The sequence below is a fragment of the Budorcas taxicolor genome, chromosome 1, assembly GCF_023091745.1.
Source record: "Budorcas taxicolor isolate Tak-1 chromosome 1, Takin1.1, whole genome shotgun sequence".
Lineage (NCBI taxonomy): Eukaryota > Metazoa > Chordata > Mammalia > Artiodactyla > Bovidae > Budorcas > Budorcas taxicolor.
In genome coordinates, this window is record NC_068910.1 from 194267147 (window position 1) to 194289294 (window position 22148).

The 22148-nt window shown below is 42.9% G+C and overlaps 1 non-coding gene across 1 annotated transcript; it reads left to right on the forward strand.

Annotated features, from left to right (window-relative positions):
• The first annotated feature begins 21373 nt into the window (after window positions 1-21373).
• TRNAC-ACA (transfer RNA cysteine (anticodon ACA)) lies at window positions 21374-21445 on the forward strand. Its single transcript has one exon. It is a non-coding gene; the product is annotated as a tRNA-Cys (tRNA).
• Window positions 21446-22148: the final 703 nt, after the last annotated feature.

Genomic DNA, 22148 nt, shown 5'->3' on the forward strand with positions numbered 1-22148 from the left:
GACTTGTTCACCACAATCCTCTCTGCAGTGAGCTCCAGATTAGAGCAACCTCGGGAGAAAGCAATGGCACCCCACTGCAGTATTCTTGCCTGGAAAATCCCATGGACGGAGCAGCCTGGTAGGCTGCAGTCCATGGGGTTGCTAAGAGTCGGACACGACTGAGTGACTTCCCTTTCACTTTTCACTTTTATGCATTGGAGAAGGAAATGGAAACCCACTCCAGTGTTTTTGCCTGGAGAATCCCAGGGACGGGGGAGCCTGGTGGGCTGCCATCTATGGAGTCGCACAGAGTCGGACACGACTGAAGCGACTTAGCAGCAACAGCAGCAGCAGCCGTGAATATCCAGCTGTAGGGAGGTGACTAAGCAGATTATAGTACATCCATTCTATAGAAGAAAATGTAATTTTAGAAAGATTGTGTCAAAGAGAGACATCATATCATATCAAATGTCAAAAAGTGTTGAGTCTTCTGGAATGCTGGGATGTGTATCATGGGAGGACTGGGGAAGACTTGGCTCTGGGGATCTTAGTTCCTCTGATAAGAGCTAATTTGATCTGTTACATGAATAGTCCATCAATATCAATTCAAAATTTTAAGTGCAAATATCTTTTGACCCAGAAATCCTACTTCCAGGAGCTTATCCTGGAAGGTATACTTGCAGGTATACCTATCCTGAAGGTGTACTTGCACATTTACACAAAGACTCATCAACAAGAAGGTTTGTGGCAGCATTATCAAAGACGGAAACAACCTCATTGTCCATCAACAGAGGATTAGTTAAATAAATGGTGATGCATCCATCCTGTGAGAGATTGAGCAGCCATTAAAGTTAATGAAGCAGATCTGTATGTGCTGAAGTGGAAAAATCCCCAAGATGCACTAATTTAAAAACACAACATGACAACGATGAGATACCACTTCATACCCATTTAAATGGCTGAAATTTTAAAAGCTGACTACACCTAACATTTGTAAAACTGTGGTGCAACAAGAACCTACACACTCTGCCAGTGGTTGTATAAAATGACACAACCATTTTAGAAAACAGGCTGTGTTTGTTTGTTTGTTCTTAACTAAAGTTAAACATACATGTAAGCAGAGATCTAGCAAGTTCACTCCTAGGCATTATCCAAGAGAAATAAAAATTTATACATATATTGTACACAAATGTTGATAGCAATTTTATTTGTAATAGCCCCAAACTAGAAACAACTCAAAAGATCATCAGGAGATAAGTAGGTAAATGGACTGAGTTAAAACTACTCAACTATAAAAATGGTATTCTGCCTCCAGAACTTCACCACTGTGACCTTACAGCTCCCAGCCAACAATTAAAAAAAAGAAGAAGAAGAACTGCTCATAAGCAACTGCATGCAAATATTTGTCGCTCAGTTCTGTTCAACTTTTTGAGACCCCGTGAACTGCAGCCTGCCAGGCTCCTTGATCCGTGGAATTCTCCAGGCAAGAATACTGGAGTGGGTAGCCATTTCCTTCTCCAGTGGAATCTTCCTGACCCAGAGATCGAATCCAATACAATCCTGTTGTATTGCAGGCAGATTTTTTACTGTCTGAGCCACCAGGGAAGCCCATGCAAATCATTATTCTGAGTGAAAGACGCTAGCACAAAAACAATTCCATTTTTTGAAGTTCTATAACAGGCAACACTAAGCTAAAGTGATAGAAAGCTGACCAGTGAATTGGGGTTGGGGATGTTGAACTGGGCTTCCCTGGTGGGTCAGATGGTAAAGAATCTGCCTGCAATGTGGGAGAGCCAGGTTCGATCCCTGGGTCAGGAAGATTCTCTGGAGAAGAGAATGACAACCCACTCCAGTATTCTGCCTGGAGAATCCCATGGACAAGGGAGACTGGTAGGCTACAATCCATGAGTTCACAGAGTGGGACATGACTGAGTGACTAAGCAGCAGAGCATGTTTAAATGGAAAATCAACTGAGAACTTTCTGTGGGATTTGGATTATAAGGGTGTACACGTTATCAAAAGTCAGAAAACTCGCAAGATTTGTTCATTCTATTGAATGTAAAATTATTCCTCAGTTTGAGAAAAAGAAAAGAAAGAACAGCCTAGGCCTTCACAATGAGAGTCGTGAAGAATTTGAGGGGAATGGGGCTGCCCTGGGGACCCCTGGAGGCGGTGTGCTCTCATAGTGCTGAGCTCCTGGGGGCAGAACCCATCAAATTCTGCTTTGTTGTTCTCTCCACCTTCAGTGCCCAGAACAGAACTGGGCAGGACAGGTATTTACTGAGCACCCCGGGAAAAGGGGCAGCATGAGACAGGCTGCAGGTCCTCTGAGCCTCACCATAAGCAGACAGGACAGGATCTGACAGGGCACCCCTTGGAGTGATGCCAGCATGAGCTCTGTGAGCCTGCAAGCTGGCTGGGGGTGCAGACCCCAGGGCTCCTGTTCCTTGTCCCTGCTGGTGCTCAGGGCTGGGCTGCAGCAGCTAGTGGTAGATTTGGAGCAAACACAAGAGCTTAGAGGTGGCCTAGTACTCTTGCCTGGAAAATCCCATGGATGGAGAAGCCTGGTAGGCTGCAGTCCATGGGGTCGCTAAGAGTCGGACACGACTGAGCGACTTCACTTTCACTTTTCATTTTCATGCACTGGAGAAGGAAATGGCAGCACACTCCAGTGTTCTTGCCTGGAGAATCGCAGGGACGGGGGAGCCTGGTGGGCTGCCGTCTATGGGTCGCACGGAGTCGGACACGACTGAAGCGACTTAGCAGCAGCAGCAGCAGTAAGACACACTGATCCATTCTTTCATGGCTAGCCCAGCCCTAGGGTTTCTAGGCTTTCTCACCGCACATATGCTTTGAAGCTTCTTCTTGTCCTTCAGTCTCTAAGTCATGTCTGACTCTTTGCAACCCCATGGACTGCAGGCTTCCCTGTCCTTCACCATCTCCTGGAGTTTTCTCAGACTCATGTCCATTGAGTCGTTGATGCCATCCAACCATCTCATCCTCTGTCATCCCCTTCTCCTTCTTAACTGGTTTCTATAAGTCTTGGCCTCCAGCTCATAGCCTGGCAGAGGGCCATCTCAGTTCCAAACACTCAGAACTTCCCCCTCGATATCCTGAAGTCCATGAACTTTAAATGAAGTGAGGCAGATCCCTTGCTGCTGCAGTTTCCAGTCTGAGAGCAGTGATTCCCGAAATGACTGACTTCACCCAGTACACCTGCCCCAGTATGACAAGCAGTCACAACAAAATTCCCATATGATCTTGGAGGAGAAAAAGAAAAGCATTGCTAATGTTGACTAAAAAATAAAGTCACAACCTGAAAGTAGAGAGTTATTTTATTTGGTGGGAATGCTTAGGACTCCGAGCCCGGGAGAGGGAATCTCAGTAGCTCTGAGAAAACTGTTCCAAGGAGGCAGAGGGAAGTCAGGCTATATACAAGTTTGCACCAAAGGGAGCAGGCAGTCTGAACATCAAAGATCAGGTTTCAAGTTAAGGAATTCAACATTCTATGTATGGAAAGATGCAAGCCTCTGGGCTTACTGAATTCATTCCTTTCTTACGCACCTCAGCTATCTGGGGCCAATCCTGTTTCCTTGCTCACCTTGCTTCTTGCATTCCCCTTGAACCTCAGCAGTTACCATGGGGGAGTTGGCAGCATTTGATGGGTCACAGTTTTGGGAGCTCTCATTCACATTTGGAGGCCAGAAATCACTGATGGCTGTGACATTTCTTGTTCACTAATATGACAGGAGGTATTTTCATTTTACTCTAACTATGATTTGAATCCAGAATCCATAAAATATAAGACTGATAAGTTCAACTAAAATTTTAAAAAATTTAAATTCTTGGTTGAAAACCTTGATTGTAAACAAATTCAGAAGACAAATAGCAAACTGGGAAAATATTTTTTAATTTATGTAATAGAAGAAGAGCTTAATTTCTCTAATATAAAAAGAGATCTTCTAAACTGGTAAAGGGCAACCCCTGAATTTTAAAATGGCAAAAGTTCTGAAAACATGTATAGATAAATGAATTTTTAAAAAATTGGGGTATGGTTGCTCTATAATGTGTTATTTTCTGCTGTACAACAGAGTAAATCAGCTGTACATATACATATATCCCCTCTTTTTTTAAAAAAATTTCCTTTCCATTAGGTCACCACAGACCACTGAGTAGAGTTCCCTGTGTTACACAGTAGGTTCTCATTACATACCTATTTCACATGTGGTGGTTGTGATGATTTAGTCACTGAAACTCCCATCTCCTGCATTGGCAGGCAGATTCTTTACCGCTAAGCCCCCAGGGAAGCCCTTTTTATACACAGCAGTGCGTATATACCAATCACCATCTCTCAGTCCATTCCACCCCCCATAAATAACTCAAAGATTAAAATATTCTCAATCTTACATTGAGAGAAATAAAACCACATAAAATTGCCAAGAGTCAACAATTATTTTTACCTAAAGATCACAATAATTTCATACAGCTAATATTAATACAAATTAAAACAAGATAGAGATACGGTTTTATCCTTTCCGTTTGGCAAAGATGAAAAAGATTTGTAAACACCTTATGTTGGTAAAACTCTGAAATAACATGGACTTTGAAGGGCTTCCCTGGTGGTGCAGAGGTTAAAGCGTCTGCCTGCAGTGTGGGAGACCTGGGTTCGATCCCTGGGTCAGGAAGATCCCGTGGAGAGGGAAATGGCAACCCACTCCAGTATTATTACCTGGAGAATCCCATGGACGGAGGAGCTTGGTGGGCTACAGTCCACAGGTCGCAAAGGGTCGGACACGACTGAGCAACTTCACTTTCACTTTCACTTGAAGGCAGAAGGCTCACTTGTACAGTCTCTATGGAAGCAACTATCTCTCAAATGACAAATGTAAATACCCTTTAATGCAGCTATTGCTCCACTAGGAAATTATTCTACACATACCTGAGATGTACACAATTATTCACCACACTCTGCAATCTCAAATGATTAGAAAACAACTAAATGCCCACCCATTGGTAGACTGGGTAAATAAATTATGGTACATTCACACAAAAAAAAACAAAGCATCACTAAATATACAATGAAATGATCCCTAAAATACAGTGATAGATTTTTAAAACCGTACACACAAGGTTCAGAACAATGCGTATAGTATGTTGCCATCTTGGTTAACAAATATAAACGTGTGCATTACAGTATCTGGAAAAACTGAAGGCATTTGTTCTGCCTGGAAAGTGGAACTTGGGTGGTTGAAAAATAGAGGTAGTAGGGAAACATTTCACTGGATATTGTTTTGTAGCTTTTGGATTTTGAACCCTGTGAATAATTACCTATTCAAAACACAACAAACATAACAAGCAGCCCTGGCAGGGCTCTCAGTGTGTTTCTATCAAATACCTCACTCTCACCAAAGTATTAACATAACAAGACTCAGACAGATAGATAATCTCAGCAGTGGGGGGTCCCTTCTCCCAAAGTCTGCTCTATTCTTGTTTTGTGTATTGTCCCAGGACATTTTGACTGGCAAAGTTCGGTGGAGCCATTGGATGACACTAGACTTAAGGTCTTAAACAGGTGCTAGTCTGAGCTTCCTGAGCTCCTGCTGGGCTGGGCCCGCCCTGAGGCATCAGTGAGGCAGGAAGCCAGGGACCTGGTGGCAGGAGCTTAGAGGCAAGCCGAGGAGTCGAAACTGCTTGAGGGGACACTGAGTTAACAGACAGGGTGAGACTAGGGTGCAGGTTGCTAAGAGGTAACAGACCAGCCAAGCTGGAGAAAGTGGTCTGTGGTGGACCAGGGGGTTCTAGGTCTGGGCCCCAAAGAGGGGAAGCAAGAGTGGTCCTCCCTACTCACCATCACTCCCAGGACCCACATTTGTGCTGAATGCCTGCAACTCTGGGCTCTAGAGGTTCTGACCCCCGAGCGGCTGCACTCTTGCCAGGGTACGTGACCAGAGTCTCACTGAACTACAAGCTACAGTTCCTCCTCCTACTGGCAAGAGACATTGACCCTGATGAGCAGAAGGAGGCAGAACTGCCTTTATACCATAATAAGCCGGTGGGGTGGGGAGGCGACACATGGAACCCACATGATTCACATCAGTGCCCCTTGGTACTCCCTATGAATGGATACAGCAACCCCAGCCTGAGAAGGTTATGATTATATCGACTGGAAAAAAATGCAAAAAATCTTCAGCCCCAAAGTTGAGACTTATGTATTATTTGGTAAACTTTGAGGCCTTCAAGCCCAGGAGGCAGCTTCTCAGACAGCTCTGAGGGACTGCTCAGAAGAGGGAGGGGAGGAGCCAGGACATACAGGGGTTTTGCAACCGAAACCAGATAATCAGAACATCAAAAGATCACTATTCATTAAAGAAAACCAGACATCAAGTTAATGAATTTAGTGCTTTTATTTGTAAGGGAAGATGCAAGAGTCAGGACTCCGAAATCATTCCTTTGATAAGGCATGTATCCTGTTTTTCCCATCCTGGTTTCCCTCAGGGTGCAGCTTTGAGGGCTGCTGCAGTGGTTGATACCTTGCTTGATGATTCTGTGTCCACCCTGAGTTCCTTCAGGGCTCACCTTTGGGGGTGGGAGTACGTGTGGCAGCTGTAGTGACTGGGGGCTTGATGGACCAACAACCTTTGTTGACTGATATGGCAAGTGGCATTCTTTGTCCACAGTTAACAGGAGTCATACAACCAGGTAAGCTACAACCTGCAGAGATGACCAATGAAAGTGAGTGAACATTAGAAGAAGTAGTGGAGCAGAGAGAAGATAAGTACCAGTTGTAAACCAGAAATCAGCTCCATGAATGGGGCTGTAGTTGTCAGATAAGCTCCCTCTGTTTCCCCTCAGAAAGAGAGGCCTGAAGTAGCCATGCAGGAGCTGCCCCCTGGTCCTCTGGGAAAGCATATTAGTGCAGTGCAAGGGGGTAGACTGAAGCAGCAAGGGGACAGTGCCTCTCAGGTCTCCACCCTGCAGGAGTATGTTTGACCGTAATGACTTCCCTCAGGCTGTCACAATCAGTAACTAAGCACCACAGGGACCTCCAGGCAGGGCTGTACCCTGGAGACAGGGGAGTCTTCTGACGGGCAACTTTGGCTCAAGGACTCCTCAGCAGCAGAGCTAAAACTTTTTTAGAAGTGCACTGCACTCTAAGACTTCCTGTCCACCCTTCCCTCCCCTTCCCCTCTCCTCCTCAAGGCCTGAGGCTCTCTCAACCTCCTCTAGCTTCCTTACCATTTCCCTCTCAGGTCTTTTCCTGGCTAATCTCTTGGGATCTAACCTCATCTTAGCCTCTACTTGGAAGACCTGAACTAACACAAATGCTATCACCACTGTGTGTAAAACATTGTTCTGAAAATTCTCTGCAACCAAAGGAAAAAGCCTGTGTTATTGTGCGATAGTCACTACTGTTTTTCATCAAATAATGTTTTTCATCCACTTCCCCTACCTCCGGGCACACTAGTAAGATTGCTTCCTTGAAGTAAGCTGCTCCAAGTCAATAAGGTTCAAGGAATCCTTTTTAGAACCCTAACAATTTCCTGACTAATACACTTTGATTCTTTTACCTAATTCAGTGTTTGCCAATAGCCACACTATTGCCACTGTGGATCAGATCACTGTTTGCTGTGAGACACAGAACTTTGCATTACAGGAGGTTTAGCAAGATCACTGGTCTTCACTTATTGGATATCACAATTGTGATGACCAAAAATGTTGCCAGCCACTGTCAGAGGTCACCTAGGGAGCAAACTTACTGTCAATTGAGAGATCAGCCCTGGGATTTCTTTGGAGGGAATGATGCTAAAGCTGAAACTTTGGTCACCTCATGTGAAGAGTTGACTCATTGGAAAAGACTCTGCTGCTGGGAGGGATTGGGGGCAGGAGGAGAAGGGGACGACAGAGGATGAGATGGCTGCATGGCATCACTGACTCGATGGACGTGAGTCTGAGTGAACTCCGGGAGTTGGTGATGAACAGGGAGGCCTGGCGTGCTGCGATTCATGGGGTTGCAAAGAGTCGGACATGGCTGAGTGACTGAACTGAACTGAACTGAAAGAGTCAGACACGACTGAGCCACTGAACTGAAGTTAACTGACTGAATGTAACTAATAGCAGCAAAGCTTTTCTTCAAAAAGGGATAAAATTTAAAATGGAATTATATAAAATGCTCAGTTAAAATCAGACAGTAGGGACTTCCCTGGTGGTCCGGTGGATAAAACTCTGACCTGCTGCTGTAGGGGGCACGGGTTTGATCCCTGGTTGGGGACCTAAGATCCCAGATGCCGCACAGCAGTTAATCCCCCATGCTGCAGCTACAAAGCCCGAGTGCCTAGAGCCTGTGCTCTGTAACAAGAGAAGTCACCGAAACGAGAGCCCTCAGACTGTAAAATGAAGAGTAGCCCCCACTTGCTACAACTAGAGAAAGCCCACACACAGCAAAGAAGACCCAGTGCAGTCATACATAAAATTAATGAAAAGAAAATCCCGAAACAACTTCTGGAGCTACTAAACAGGTATAGCAAGATGTCAGTTCATACTGATATAGATAAATGATTAAATAAATGAACATGGCTGGGCCTAGAGATTCTCACACTAAGTGAATTAAGTCAAACATAGACAAATACTGTACGATGTTACTTATATGTTGAATCTAAAACATGATGCAAATGAACTTATTTACAAAACAGCAACAGACACACAGACTTAGAAAATAAATTTATGGTTACCAAAGGGGAAAGTTGGGAATTGGGATAAATTAGGAGTTGGGATTAACATGTACACACTACCATACATAAAATGGGGCTTCCCTGATGGCTCAGACACTGAAGAATCCATCTGCAATGCAGGAGGCCTGGGTTCAATCCCTGGATTGGGAAGATCCCCTGGAGAAGGGAATGGCTACCCACTCCAGTATTCTCACCTGGAGAATCCCATGGACAGAGAAGCCAGGTGGGCTACAGTCATGGGGTCACAAAGAATTGGACATGACTAAGCGACTAACACTTTCACGTACATAAAATTGATAATCAACAAGGACCTACTAAATAGCAGAAGGAACTCCACTCAATATTCTGTAATAACCTATATGGGAAAATAACCTGAAAAAGAATGAATATATGTATAACTGAATCACTTTGATGTATGTACACCAGAAACTAGCACAACATTGTATTTATAGTCAATAAAATTGAATTTATATTCAATAAAATAAAACAAATACCTAATAAGTAGGAAAGAAGTGGTAAATCTTCTATGCAGAAGAATTCCAGATAATTTATATATAATAGATTTTCCCCTGTCGTGATGAGTTGAATTGTGTCCCTCAAAAAATTATGTTTAAGTCCTAAAGCCCAGTACTTGTGACTGTGACTTTACTTGGAAACAGTGTTGCAGATGCAACCCAGTTAAGATGAGGTCATTAGGGTGGGCCCCCATCCAAAATAACTGGTGTTCTTGTAAGAAGAGAGGGACACAAGGCAGTGTGGGTGGGGGGAGAACACTCTGTGCCGGTGGAGGAGACCTTGGAGTAGTGTGTCTACAAGCCTGGCAGCATCAAGGTTGCCAGCAGCACCAGATGCAGGGACAGAGGCTTGAAGCAAATTCTCCCTTAGAAGCTTCAGAGAGATCATAGCTTGGCTGACAACTTGCTTTCAAACTTCCAGCCTCCAGAACCGTGGGAGAATAAGTTTCTGTCACTTAAAGCCACTCATTTGTGGTACTTTGTTATACAAATCTAGGAAACTAAGGCATTCCTCAAGGAGCTACAGCATAATTCCCCAGTCCTTAAGTGTGCTTTGGGCATAGTGACTTCCTTCCAAGGAGCACTGGGGAGAGGGGGAAAGAGAGTAACCTTCCAACGGAGAAGCCTGACAGACACAACCTCATGATCAAGGTCATGCCAGTAGTGATCACTCAGGTTGGTAGTGTACACAAAGTTATGATACAATGAATATAGGACTTTATGTTTGTGGTCTTCTCAAAAACCTATAACTCCTGTCTAACCTTGAGAAAAAAGACAGACAAATTCCAATAGAGGAACACTGTATGAAGGGAACAAATGCTCCTCAAAACTGTCAAGGTCATCAAAACCGAGAAGAGTCTGAGAAACTCTCACAGCCAACGAGAGCCTTAAGGAGATATGATAACTCAATGTGGTGTCCTGAATCAGAGAAAGGACATTAGGTAAAAATTAAGAAAATCCGCTGTTAACAGAGGAATGGATAAAGACGATGTGGTAGAAATATATGGTGGATTATTACTCAGCCATTAAAAGGGGAAAAATAGTGTCATTTTCAAAGACATGGACAGACCTAGTATAAGTGACAGAAATATATATAATAGCGCTTATATGTGAAATCTAGCAAAAGGATACAGATGAACTTATTTGCAAAGCAGAAATAGAATTACAGATGTAGAGAGCAAACTTATAGTTATCAACAGGGAAAGGGGATGGGGTGAACTGGGAGACTAGAATTGACATATACACACTGCTGCTGCTGCTAAGTCACTTCAGTCATGTCCAACTTCATGCGACCCCATAGACGGCAGCCCACCAATCCCATTATCCCTGGGATTCTCCAAGCAAGAACACTGGAGTGGGTTGCCATTTCCTTCTCCAACGCATGAAAGTGAAAAGTGAAAGTGAAGTCGCTCAGTCGTGCCCGACTCTTTGTGACCCCATGGACTGCAGCCCACCAGGCTCCTCCGTCCATGGGATTTCCCAGGCAAGAGTACTGGAGTGGGGTGCCATTGCCTTCTCCACATATACACACTACTATGTATAAAATAGATAACTAATGAGAGCCTATTGTGTAGCACAGGAAACTCTACTCAGTGATCTATGATGACTGGAATGGGAAGGAAATCTAAAAAAGAGGGGATATAAGTATACATGTAATTGATTCATTTTGCTGTACAGCAAAAACTAATACAACATTGTAAAGCAACTAGACTCCGATAAAAATTTTTAAAGAAAATATGAATAAAGCATAGTTAATGATTAATGATTATTTATCAATATTGGTTCATTAATTGGCACAAATGTAGCATATTAATATAAGATGTTAATAATAGAGGAAACTGGGGGTTTGGGCTGTATGGGAACTCTCTATACCATCGCTTCAATTTTTATATAAATCCACAACTGCTATAAAAAAGTCTATTTTTTTTAATTTAATGACAAAAAAGTCAATGCTGCAAATATGTCAGTATTCTCCAAAATTATAAAAGTTGACAGATTTTTTTTTTTTGTAAAAGAGATCAAATTTATTCTGGTGCTTACGCCCAAAAAGTTTAGCATTGGCTGTTTATGCCAGTGCTGGTGGTTGCTATAAGAGGCCATTTGTTTCTTATGGAAGTTTTGTGATTTGGGGCACAGGATTGTTCCCTGTGTGACTGCCTCTCTTGATGACTGCAAATGAAAGATAAGGGTCAGAAAACCAGTCTGGCCTTGTGATCTCTTAGGACTATACAGAAATAATAAGCAATCCTAGCTAATACATAGCACTTGCTATGTAAGCATTTTGAGGCATCCCTGGTGGCTCAGCAGAAAAGAATCCACCTACAAAGCAGGAGACACTGGTTTGGTCCCTGGGTAGGGAAGATCCCCTGGATGAGGGAATGGCAAGTCACTCCAGTATTCTGGCCTGGGAAATCTCTTGGACAGAGGAACCTGGCAAGCTACAATTCATGGGGTCACAAAGAGACCTGAGACATGACTCAGACATGACTGAGAGTGTAAACATTTTAATTATAATGGCTTTATCCTCACAACCTACTTATAGAATAAATATCATTAATTCTCCCCATTATATTATGAAAATTAGGGCACAGAGAGCTTTAATAATGAGCCCAAATCATGCAGCAAGTAAATGACTTAATCCAGCTAGCTCCAGACTGATCTAGATAAGCTAGCATACTGTGGGAAGTCAAACTGCCATAGGGAATTTCATGATAACTTATGAAATCAGGAGAAGAGGGTATCTAGAGGGCTTGTGCAAGTCATAATAAACTATTCCAAACCTGTTACTTAGTACATTTGCATAGGAAGTATAATACACAGGGATCGAATTAACCATACTTCAGTAAAAAATAAAAATCAAAACATTCAAATTAAAAATGTAGGCCCTGGAATCAGCCTTCCAGAGCCTAAACCCCATCTCTGCTTCTTGCTAACTGTGTGATGAAAGAAAGTTACTCACCTTCTGTGGTAGCAAAAATGAGGGCCTGTCCAAAGGTGTCTATGCCCTAATTTCCAGATACTGTGAGTATATTAGGTTCTATAGCAAAGGAGAATTAAGGTTGCAAGTGGAGTTAAGGTGACTAATCAACTGGTGTTAAGACAGGGAGGTTTTCTGGGTTATGCAGGTAGGTCCAATGTAATCCCAAGGGTCCTTAACAATGGATGAAGGAGAGACTTCCCTGGTGGTCCAGTGGCTCTGACTCTGCCCCCAATGCAGGGATCCAGGTTCGATCCCTCTCAGGGAACTATATCTCACATGCTGCAATTAAGAGTTTGTGTGCCAAAGCTAAAAATCCCCCATACTGCAAGTAAAAAGATCCCACATGCTGTAATGAAGATCAGAGAGTCCAGGTGCTGCTATATTTATAAAATGGACAAGGGAAACTGAAGGAGATTCAGTCAAACTCAGAAAAGATGTGATAATAGAAGCAAGCTCAGAGTGCTGCTATATGAGAACTCAACCCATCACTGCTGGCTTTGAAGCTGGAAGGGGACCATAGGCCAAGCAATGCAGACCCTTAGAAGAGAGCCTAGTACATAGTAAATTGCTCAATAAATGCTAAATATAAACAGTTGAGGGAAGGCACCACAATGGATGTTGAAAATATTGGCTGAAATGTTGTTCAGAAACAGGATGTCAGGATAGTGACCAAGAGTTACTCCACAGTTTACATGCTCATTGTGAAAGTGGGAAGTGCTTTTACAGTGGAGACATCTGCAGCCACCATCTGAGCTCAGTCTTCAAACATAGTCATCACGGGAGGTGGGAGCCTGGGCATTGATGTCCCTCTGATTGGATGCAGTATAAAGTATGACATCATGTTTGAAAAAAGTTAACCTGAATGGAACCACATTACAGAGCTGGGTTTCCATTTGCAGAAAACACAAGGAATCGAGGAGGAAGTTAAACAAGATGAAGAAACACTGAGACAAATCCTGAATGTGGCAGTATTCGACGACTGTCCTAGTCTCTTCAAAACTGCTGCATCATGAATTTTAAAAGGTTATGAAGAGGTGGTTCTCTATTCTACTTGTCATGCAGGAACCCAGGCCTCTCTCATTCGTGATGCTGCCATGGTTCTCACGCCTCCTATAAGGAAGGGAAAGAGAATATGCAGGATCTTGCGGATTGGCTTTTAATCCATGCCTGACAGTGGTATACTTCAGCTTCACCTGGCCCCTACCCAACTGCAAGAGTTGGGAGATGAGCCTGGAAGCCTGGGAGGAACAAGAAAGGAATATGTTGAGCATCCAACTAGGCTTGGCACACACCTAGCACCCCTTACCCCTCTAGTAATGCAAGGCTCAGCGTGGCCTCTGTGAGGCAGCCCTAAGCCATGAATACCCCCAGTTTCATGCAGTTCCTCGCTTTGAGACAGACCAGCAACCCAGTGTCCTCCCTTCTCCCCTCACCCTCTGTGTGCATGTTCAGTCACTCAGTCGTGTACGACTCTTTGCGACCCTTTGGACTGTAGCCTGCCAGGCTCCTCTGTCCATAGGATTTCTCAGACAAGAATACTCTGTGGGTGTGCTCAGTCATGTTCAACTATTGGCAACCCCATGAACTGTAGCCCCCCAGATTCCTCTGTCCATGGGATTCTCTAGGCAAGAATACTGGAGTGGGTTGCCATTTCCTTTTCCAGGGGATCTTCCTGACCCAGGGATCAAATGCATGTCTCCTCCATTGGCAGGTGGATTCTTTACTGCTGAGCCGCCAGGGAAGCCCCCTCATGCCCTACATCCTCAATCAAAAATACCAATATCTCCATCTCTACATATCTTGAAATAGTCTCTGCCTCTCCGACTGCATGTGCCAGAGTCTAATGCAACAGCCTCTGGTCTGGCATCCCTTCATGCAAGGATCCTGTTCTTGGGTGGGAGAGGTGGGGGCTATATTCTTGTAATAGGCTGCACATGAGCCAACAATGAGCAAAATAGCTTAATGTGCTATGAAGTCACTAGAGACTGCAATGGTAAGAATGACTATTTGGGGTGAGGGGGAGGAGATAATTTATATAGGACTGTCAGAGTAGGCTTCACTGAGGAGGTAACAGCAGATAGAATCATCCAGAAAAGCGATATTCCTATTGCTGTGTTCTGTTGCAGAACTCTGCCGTTCCCTCTTCAAGTGGTAGAGTCTGTTTTCTCCATTTGAACTTGTACAGGTGTTTCAGTTTGCATAACTAATAACCAAGTTCAATGTTACTGATGCTGTGTGACTTCTTTGTCATAAAAAGACAGCACAGCTTCCACCTGACTTTTCTGGGACCCAACCAAGATCCCTTGCCCTCAACCCTGGTTTAACCAAGAGGTGACTGCCAGTCTCAGTGGGCCAGCCATGGAAGCGAGCCACTTTAGAAGTAGTTCCTCAGTTGATTTGCCCCCGCTGATGCTGAGTGGAACAAAAATGCATCTTCCTCCTGAAGCCCTGCCTGAATTACAGAGACATCGTAAGTGAAATAGATAGGTGCTTTTTTGAAGCCACTGAGTTCAGAGGTATTTCATTAGCGATCTATAGTGCTGAGCTAAGTTCTAAATACTAAGGAGCCATTCATGAAGAAATCTTCACAAAGCCTTTTAAGCACTGCCAGCAACAATGGCAATAGATCCCATGGCTCTAAGCACACTGAAGGAGCAGTCAAGGCCGCGAGGCCAAGGAGGGGAGCAGTAAGACAGGTGGCTACAGAGGAAGGCTGGAGACTCATCATGCAGCGCCACCTGCACCACGGTAGGAAGTTTGAAATGTGTCAGAAGTTCTGTGGGAGCCTCTGGAGAGTTATGAGCAGAATAGTGGGAGGGGCTTGTCCCTGAGAATGGCTCTTGCTGCTCTGGAGAGGGTGATCTGGAGCAAGATGTGTAGAAGCAGGAAGACTGGTTAGCACATCATTGCAGCTGTTCAACTCGAAAGCAAAGGTCACTAAGTGGGGAGGAGAAGAAAGTAGATTCTGGGCATGTTTTGTAAACAAAAGTTCATGGTTTTTGTTTTGTTTTTAATCAATTTTTTAATGGAAGTATAGTTGATTTACAATGTTACATTAATTACTGCTATCACCAAAGTGATTTAGTTATACATATATATGTACATTTCTTTTTTCTATACTTTTTTCCATTATGGCGTATCATAGGATACTGAAGGTAGTACTCTGTGTTATACAGTTGAACCTTGTTGTTTCTGCATTCTATATATAAACGCTTACATCTGCTGGCCCCAGACTCCCACTCCACCCCTCCCCCAGCCCCCTTCCCCTTGGCAACCACCAGTCTGTTCTTTACATTCCAGATTCTGTTTGTTTCATAGACAGGTTCTTTAGTGCACATTTTATTTTATTTTTGGCTGTGCTGGGTCTGTTGCTGCACGCAGGCTTTCTCTAGTCGCAGTGAGTGAGGGCTACTCTCTTGTTGCAGAGCATGGGCTCTAGAGCACACGGGCTTCAGTAGTTGGTCACATGGGCTTAGCTGCTCCTCAGCATGTGAGATCTTCTCAGACCAGGGATTGAGCTCGTGTTCCCTGAATTAGCAGGTGGATTCTTGACCACTAGACCAGCAGGGAAGTCCTGGGCCATGTTTTATATGCCACATATAAGTGATATCATATGGTGCTTGTTTTTTTCTCTCTGACTTACTCACCTAGTGTGATAATCTCTAGTTGCACACACCATAGGCCTTGCTGATAGAGAGGATGAGAGGTGAGGGATAAGGAAGAATGAAGGTAAACTTCTAGGCTTTTCTCTCAAGCAGTCAGGTGAATAACAGTGTTACTGGCTGGAAGGGGAAGGCTTGGGGAGGAGCAGGGTTGGGGTGGGAAACTTCCCTTTCCCTCAGGATATCCTATTTCAGTGTGATTGTAGAAAGAATTTCAAGCTGCTTAAATAAGCCTCACCAAGCAGTTACTGGCAGGTGAGTACAAAGCTTCTGGGTCTGGTGGAGTTGGAGATTCTGACAACTACTTGACTTTCCTTAAGAATTCCTTTCTGGGGACTTCACTGGTAGTCCAGTGACTTAGACTCCATGCTCCTAATGCAGGGGCCCCAGGTTTGATCCCTGGTCAGGGAACTAGATCCCACATGTCATAATTAACATCTCCCATGCCACAACTAAGACCTGATGTAGCCAAAGAAATAAATATTAAAAAGAAAAAAAAAAGAATCCCTTTATGTTTGTTTGCCTACATAGCTTTAAGATCTTCTATGCAGAGTGTGATTGTTATAATTACTATGGCAAAGATCCCAGTTGGAAACTAAAACACACCCAAGGGAGGAAATGGAACTCACATGTAGGGGACCAAGCCAAGCACTTTCCCTGAAGCATAATCCATTAGCCATTAGTCTGGAGACGAGTCTCTGAGTGACCAAGAGGACAGGACCACACCTTAGCTGCCTAGTGGAAGAATGAATGAGAAGAGTTAAGGGATAGAAGGATGAACTTCCGGAAGGACTCAACATAGACAGAAGACCTAGACTGCTGGAAGCAGCTGCTGGATCTCCTACAGGAACGGGGAGAAGAAAGGGTCACAGGGCTCCCCAGGAGGAGAGGAACCAATCCTAGATGAAGCCATACCAAGATGTCTCCCTTACCTTTCTCTCCAGCCCCAGTTTTGAGATCTTGCTTGATCCACTCAATTCCCTCCCTCTAGAGAATGCGTTTCTGAAGCTCAGAAGGAAACTCGCTCTTCACCTGATCTTCAGTGAGGGTCATTCACTTGTCCAGGCTTCATAGAGATCACCTCACAGACCCCAGGTTGGATGGGTCAGCAGGCAGAAACTGGTATCCAGTCAGGCTCTCTATACATGCAAAGAATAGGCAATCACAACAGCAGGGACAGGGGCACTCAGTGACCTGGATTGTCTTTGCTGGTTCCCACTCAGACTCCCACTTTCACTGACTCCTCTCTCCTGTATTTTTTTAAATAAATTTATTCATTTTAATTGGATGCTAATTACTTTACAATATTGTTGTTGTTTTGCCATACATTGCCATGAATCAGTCTCCTGTATTTTTCATGCTTGCTTCAACTTTCCTCCCTGTTGTCTCCTCCATGGGCCCACAGTACTCGCTGCCCAAATATACTTCTTCCTATTCTCTCTCCAAAATATGGCAAAGGGTCTCAAAAGTAACTATGCGCCATCGAACCACCAAAGATAACTTATATGTAGGAACTGCTTCACTTATTCATTCAACAACTATTTGCTCAGGTCCTACCATGGGTGGTTGTTAGGGAGGCTATTGCAGTAATCCAAGTAAGACATAATGGAGGGTTTCCCTGGTGGCTCAGTGGTAAAGAATCTGCCTACCAAGATCCCACATGCCTTGGAGCAAGTAAGCCTGTGTGCCACAGCTGTTGAGCCTATGTCTAGAGCCCAAGAACTGCAACTAGTGAGCCCACGTGCCCCAAGTACTGAAGCCCGTGCAGCTAGAGCCCATGCTTCACACCAACAGAAACCGCTGCAGTGGGAAGCCCACACACTGCAACTAGAGAAGAGCCCTTGCAGCAACCCAGACCCAGCGCAGCCAAAAAAAAGAAAAAAGACTTGGACCGGTATGATCATAGTGGGGGTGATGAGAAGTGGGTGGACTCTGGATGTATTTTGAAAGATAGAGCCAACAGAATTCCCTGAAGCAGTGGACATAAGGTATGAGAGATGAAAGAAGAGAAAGATGCTTCCAAGTTTTGGACCTCAGTATCTGAAAGGGTGGTGTTGCCATTTTCTGAGAGGAAAAACAGCAAGACAAGCAAGTTGAAAGTATTAAATCAAGGGCTTGATATTTGGACATATTAAATTTGAGATGCTTCTTTAGACATTCTAATGAAAGTATTCAATTAGCAGTCTGGGATTTCTGAGAAAGGTCCAAACTGCAGATAAAAAATTTCAAAACCTTATCCTACCTTGCTCTGCTCACAAGCAAAAAAAGTTGGAATCTGCAAAATTTCAGGCAATACATATCAGATAATATAGACCAACCAAGATATCTAGAAAGATTGTGGTTGACATTGTCTGACAGAGTTGGTGAACGACTTCTCTCAGAGATGGCCATGTATCTAGAGTTCTAAGCTCCCGTGAATGGGCACCAGCATTGTGACTGTCTGCAGTGGTCCCCTGCCCCACAGAGACTGAAGTAGAATGAATTTTACCACCCTAAATGAAAATAGACCAATGGCCTTTCTGGATCTCTTCTCTCCCAAGATCAGTATCACTATTTAAAACCAAACACCCTTTCCTCCTTGAATAAACATTCTCCTCTCTTCCTGCACCTTGGCCTATTCCTTCTTCTACTTACAAAATAAAAGCTATCATCCACATTAATGAAGACAAACAGAGGGTAAGAGGAAGGGAATAGGGAATAGGGCATGACCATACCTAGCAATAACCAATCTTTTTAATGTGTATTAAAATTTTTTTAAATTTCTTTTTAATGTGTATTAAAATTTTTTTCACAGCTTTTCAAATTTAGATAATAAACATACTTGCTTCTTTTTTAATTTATGAAGTAGAGTTGATTTACACTGTTGGGTTAATTTCTGCTTTTCAGCAAAGTGATTCAGTTATACATATATAAATTCTTTTTCTTATTCTTTTCCATTATGGTTTATCACAGGATATTGAATATAGTTCCCTATGCCATACGGTAGGACCTTGTTGTTCATCCATTCTATATACAATAGTTTGCATCTACTAATCCCAAACTCCAATATATCCTTCTCCCACCCTTCCCCCAACTTGGCAACTTCAAGTCTGTTTATGAAAAAAAAAAATGTTTTGTCATGTCCTGTATGCAGATCTTAGTTCCCCCAACCAGGGATCAAACATTTGCCCCCTGCAGCAGAAGCACTGGAAGTGCTGAGTCAACCACTGGACTTCCAGGGAAGTATGATAGCTCATTTCTTTTTTAGCACTAAATATTTCATGCACTGATGTACAATGTACCCATTGTATGATGTACCGCTGCCTATTTACCCATTTACCTACTGCCTTCGCTAGTTGATCATTCATCTGGGTAGCTCTCAAGATACTTTTACTATAGTCTCCCTGACTTCAATATTCTGTAGTTTCCCTATGAAAAGTGTAGATGTGGGTTTATTTTTATTCTTGAGATTCTTTCTTTTCTAAATCAGAGGACTCATCATCAATTCTGGAAACTTTCTCAAGCATTTTGTCTTTGAATAATATTTCTTTTTCATTTTCTCCTTTCTGGCTGAAACCCAGTGGTCTATATGTTAGGCTTTCTCATTGCATAGTTCATGTCTCCTAACATCTATTCCTCTGTCTTGCATTTGGAATACTTTCAGCAGTTGTGTCTTCTAGTTTATTAATTCCCTTTTCAATTACATTTAATTTGCTTTTTGACCTGTTCATTTTGTGTTTTATGTATTTGTTTGGTTTTGTTTTGGCCATGCCACATGGCTTGTGGGATCTTAGTTTCCCAGCCAGGGACTGAACCTGGGGCCTCGGCAGTGAAATAATGGAGTCCTAACCACTTGACTGCCAGGGAATTCCATATATTTCTTTTTTTTTTTTTTCCATATATTTCTTAACTGTAAAGAAAAACCACATAATTGAAAATTTACCATCTTATCCATTCTTAAAAGTACATGTCAGTAATGTTAAGCATATTCACATTACTGGTGCAACTAGTCTCCAGAAACTTTTCATTCTGTAAAACTGAAACTCTATACCCATTAAACAACTCCCCATTTTCTCCTTTCCCTGGCAGCCACCTTTCAACTTTCTGAAACTATAAATTTGACTAATTTAAATACCTAATATAGGTAGAATCACATATACAGTGTTTGTCTTTTTGTGATTGGTTTATTTCACATAGTATGATGTCCTCAAAGTTCATCCATGTTCTCCTGGGCATATACCTGGAGAAAACCGTAATTTGAAAATATACATGCCCTCCAATGTTCATTCCAGCACTATTTACAATAGCCAGGACATGGAAGCAATCTAAATGTCCATCAACAGAGGAATGGATAAAGGTGATACAGTACATGTATACAATGGAATATTACTGATCCATAAAAAAGAACAAAATAATGCCACTTGGAGCAACGTGAATGGACCTAGAGATTGTCATACTGAGTGAAGTAAGTCAGACACAGAAAGACAAACATCATACGACATCTTTTATGTGTGGAATCTTGAAAAAAAAAAAGGTACAAATAGCTAATTTATAAAATAAAAGCAGAGCAAAACAAACATTGTTATGGAGGGAGGGGAGGTGGGATAAACTGGGAGATTGGGATTGACATGTACACACCACTATATATAAAATAGGTAATTAATAAGAACCAGCTGTACAGCGCAAGGACCTCCACTCAATACTTTGTAATAGCCTATATGGAAAAAGAGTCTAAAAATAAAAAGTGGATTAATATATATGTATAACTGATTCACTTTGCTGTACACCTGAAGCTAACACAACATTGTATATCAACTATACTCCAATAAAATTTTATAAAGAAAAAATTCATCCATGTTGTAGCATGTGACAGGATTTCTTCCTTTTTAAAGCTGAATAATCTTCCATTGTATGTATATACCACACTTCGTTTATTCATTCATCCGTTGGTGGACGCTTGGGTTACTTCTACATTTTAGCTATTGTGAATAATGCTGCTGTAAACATGGGCATGAAAATATCTCTTTGATACCTTCCTTTCAATTCTTCCAAGTATATACCCAGAAGTAGGTTTGCTGGATCATATAATTCTAGTTTTAATTTTTTGAGGAACTGTCATACTGTTTTCCACAGAGGCTGGAACATTTTACATTCTTAGCAATAATTCACAAAGCCTCCAATTTCTCCACATCCTCATCTTCATCAGCACTTGTTATTTGCTGCATTTGGAGTTGTATGAAGTTTGTTTGAGGAAGAATAAAACACAATTGTCCTGGATCAATAAACAGGACAATTTTGAGATTCCTCGTTTTTAGGAAAGTCTCCAACTACCTCATTCTGCTTAAGTTTTCATTGGCCAATCTGAGCTCTTGGCTCCTAAAGAGGAGGTTTCCCAGAAGTGTGAGAATAACTAGTGGGAGAGTATTTCCCCACAGCTTCTGGAGATCAGTCTCCAGAGAAACTTGAAAACTTTTCTCTGGAGAAAAGTTGGGGGAAGAAGGAATTTCTGAGCAGCTAAGGAATAAGTCTTCCCTGGTGGCTCAGATGGTAAAGCGTCTGCCTACAATGCAGGAGACCCGGGTTCGATCCCTGGGTTGGGAAGATCCCCCAGAGAAGGAAATGGCAACCCACTCCAGTATTCTTGCCTGGAAAATCCCATGGACGGAGGAGCCTAGTAGGCTGCAGTCCACGGCGCCACAAAGAGTCGGACAGGACTGAGCGACTTCACTCACTTCCCTCAAGGAATATTCAGCCCTGTGGAATACACAACTACTTCCTCAGGGTTGAATAACTTTCTTTATTCCCTTCCTTTCAAAGGACAAGAATTCCTCTACCCTTGTCAGAAAATTGATACCTGCTGTGTTCATCTGGAGGCGGATCCTGATCAGAGCATATTCAGTCTGTAGAAAATGGAGACTTCCTTTGGTAGAAAGAAAGCTGCACTGAGAATCTGCAGCTCAGAACCCTGGATTTCAATTCTGGTGCTTTAGCTCAGAGGTTTGTGATGTGAAGTTCCTCCAGGAATCTTGTTCAAGGAATGCGGCTCACTCACCTGCTCTGGATCCAAGGCAGAGTCAACAGCTCTCAGAATGCTTTGAATGGCTGTTCTGGTTCAATGATGCCTTGCTCTTTTATCATTCTTATACAGCACTGAAATGTCCACCTGTATGAAAACTGTCTATTATCGTATGGTTCTTTCCACCACAGCAAGCCAGGCTATGTGTGATCCCTGCTCAGGGAAGTACAGAGAAATAAAATGACTTGTGCTAAGGAGTGAGACTACTGGGTGGGAAGGGGTAAAGAT